Here is a 2595-nt window from a genome sequence, read left to right on the forward strand (position 1 = left end):
ACTAGTCTGGCCCACTTCTAAGGCTTCTAACCTTTTTGCTATAGCAGCAATTTTGGCATCTGATTCATAGCCTCCTTCTACCCTATTAACGTTTCCTCTACTTAAAAGAATTGTTTTCTGGGGCCCTACTATTTTCCCATTGCTGGGTTTTTTCGGCGATTTCATTAAAAAATTCCATCGCCGCATCAACAGTTTGGTTTTCAAATCCACCAGTGCATAGAGACTCAACCATGGTCGTTGTGGAATAATCTAAACCCTCATAAAGGATCTGAACTAGCCTAACCTTTTCTAAACCATGATGAGGACACTGGGATAATAAATCATTGAACCTTTCCAAATACCTATATAAAGATTCTCCCTCTTGTTGTGAAAATGTGCATATTTGCGTCCTAATAGACGATGTTTTGTGCCTAGGGAAAAACTTATTGAAAAAGGCAGATGTAAGTTGTTCATATGTCTCAATTGACTCGGAGTCCAAACTATACAGCCACGACTTGGCCTTATCTTTCAGGGAAAATGGGAATAACCTAAGTTTCAAAGCATCATCATCTAAGCCTCTAATTCTTAGAGTACTACAAATTTCCTCAAAATCCCTAACATGGTAATAAGGGTTTTCATTTTCTTTCCCTAAAAAGATTGGGAGCATCTGTAAGGTCCCAGGTTTCAGTTCATAGGGTGCCTCCGTTTCAGCTAACTTAATACACGAAGGACGGGTAGTCCTAGTTGGATTCAACAAAGCTTTCAAAGTTGCCATTTCTGGCGCTATCGGAGCAACAGGATTCTCTCCTCAGTCAAAGAACGTTCAAAAACAGACTCTTCAAAAGCCGGACTTTCTAGATTAAGGTAATCGAGACGCTTCGAACTACTAGGTTTCTCTTTAACAAATCTACCTAGTGCGTCTCTTTTACGTTCAGGCATACAATAGAATTTTCTAAATTGGAAGGGTAAGCAAACACAGATCAAGGCCGACTCAACCAAATCAAACCTATTGATTTCTAGCAAACAAAAAGCATGATGGCTCCACTTAGATTGTTTCTAGACCAGCTTCTAATCCTTCGAACGGGAATTCGTTACAATTTAAGCAAACCCCTCTGGAATCAATCCGAGTTAACGTAACTTGAATATAGGCGAGGGAATCTCGGTGGAGCTTTGATACCCAAGGCCTCACCGGTATTACAAGGCGGCGCAGTCACGCATTGAACTTACAGAAACCGTCAAGAACTTCGAAGTATGCTTAAAAGAGTAACCAATATTTTTCGAATGACTTTCCTGTTAAGCTCGTTACCCTATCGGTCTCGTTCTAGTCAAAATTTTAGGCTTAGGTTCTCGTAGGTTACGTGTTCCTAAAGCGGGCAAGAAGAGAACGGTGATGAAATCCGAACCCTTATCTTGTATGGCCAGGCCTTGCCCTTTACTAGAAAAATAAATGTCCGTATTCAGTCCTCAACATATTTTCATACGAAGGAGTCCAGTAACTCGCTGACAGGGGATTCGCGAGTGTTTAGAATCTTACCTCCCGTTCCAGACGGAGGATAAATCGGTTGTAGTCGACTCGGGCCACTGACTCCGATGTCTAGTGTACGAACCCAAGGTGCAGAGACAATATCGTAATCGTCCTCCTTCTCTGCAAACAGTTTATATTTAAAGTACCCTTCCGTAGCGTAATAAAAAAAAATGTCCCAAAGTCCAAAAGTCCAAAAAAAATAAAGAAAAATTACAAAAAATAATAAACCCTAATACAATTTTTTTTTAAATAAAATAAACAAACCCTAAACTAAAATTGTCTGAAAAAATAAAATAAAAATAAAATTGTCTTCTTTTCTGTTCTTTTTGCTTTAATCTTTAACTCCAAGTCTTTATGAAATCACCAAACTCCTTGGCTCAATTTTCTTTATGATCCAGAACCTGTAGACACAAGATAAATACCCAAAAACATAAAAAAAGACAAAAATAATAAAAACAAAAAAAAAATAATAAAAAAATAAATAAATCTAAAACCTAAAAACAAGTCCCCGGCAGCGACGCCAAAAATTGATGTGATTTGTAGATAGTGGTAAAAGTGGTTCGATTCTCAGACTTGTGAAGGATATTAGTTAGACTTAAATCCTAATATTAAAATAGAAAACTCACTAAAAATTATAGCAAACTCAATCAAAGATGATATCAATACTAAAATAAACACTGAGGCTAAGATTCCACTATTTTCCAAGTTCAAAGTGATTAAACCAATACTTATATTTATGCAATTTTCTTGTTTAATTTGATTCTAAAATATTGCAACAAGTAGATTTTCAAAAGTAATAATTGTAAATACCAAGTATGAAGCATCAAAAGTCTTAAAACTGAGCATACTCCATCAAAATAGATCACAATCACTCAAATAAAAATCATATTCAATAATATTTCAAGGCAAATAATCATATAATTATTGCAAATAAAAAGATAAAATAGAATATACCACTTTTTGTTGGAAAAATAGCTTCCTCTATCGCCTCAGCAATGGGGTTTAGCTCCTCATATTAATCATGATATCAAAATATGTGTTTGTTGCTCAAAAGATGATTAAAAGAGTGAAAAGTAATAGCATAGACTGTT

General features: G+C 35.8%; 1 pseudogene; it reads left to right on the forward strand.

Moving 5' to 3' along the window:
- The first annotated feature begins 290 nt into the window (after positions 1-290).
- LOC113292086 lies at positions 291-390 on the forward strand (annotated as a pseudogene).
- The last annotated feature ends 2205 nt before the right edge of the window (positions 391-2595 follow it).

The sequence above is a fragment of the Papaver somniferum genome, chromosome 6 (assembly GCF_003573695.1).
Source record: "Papaver somniferum cultivar HN1 chromosome 6, ASM357369v1, whole genome shotgun sequence".
NCBI lineage: Eukaryota > Viridiplantae > Streptophyta > Magnoliopsida > Ranunculales > Papaveraceae > Papaver > Papaver somniferum.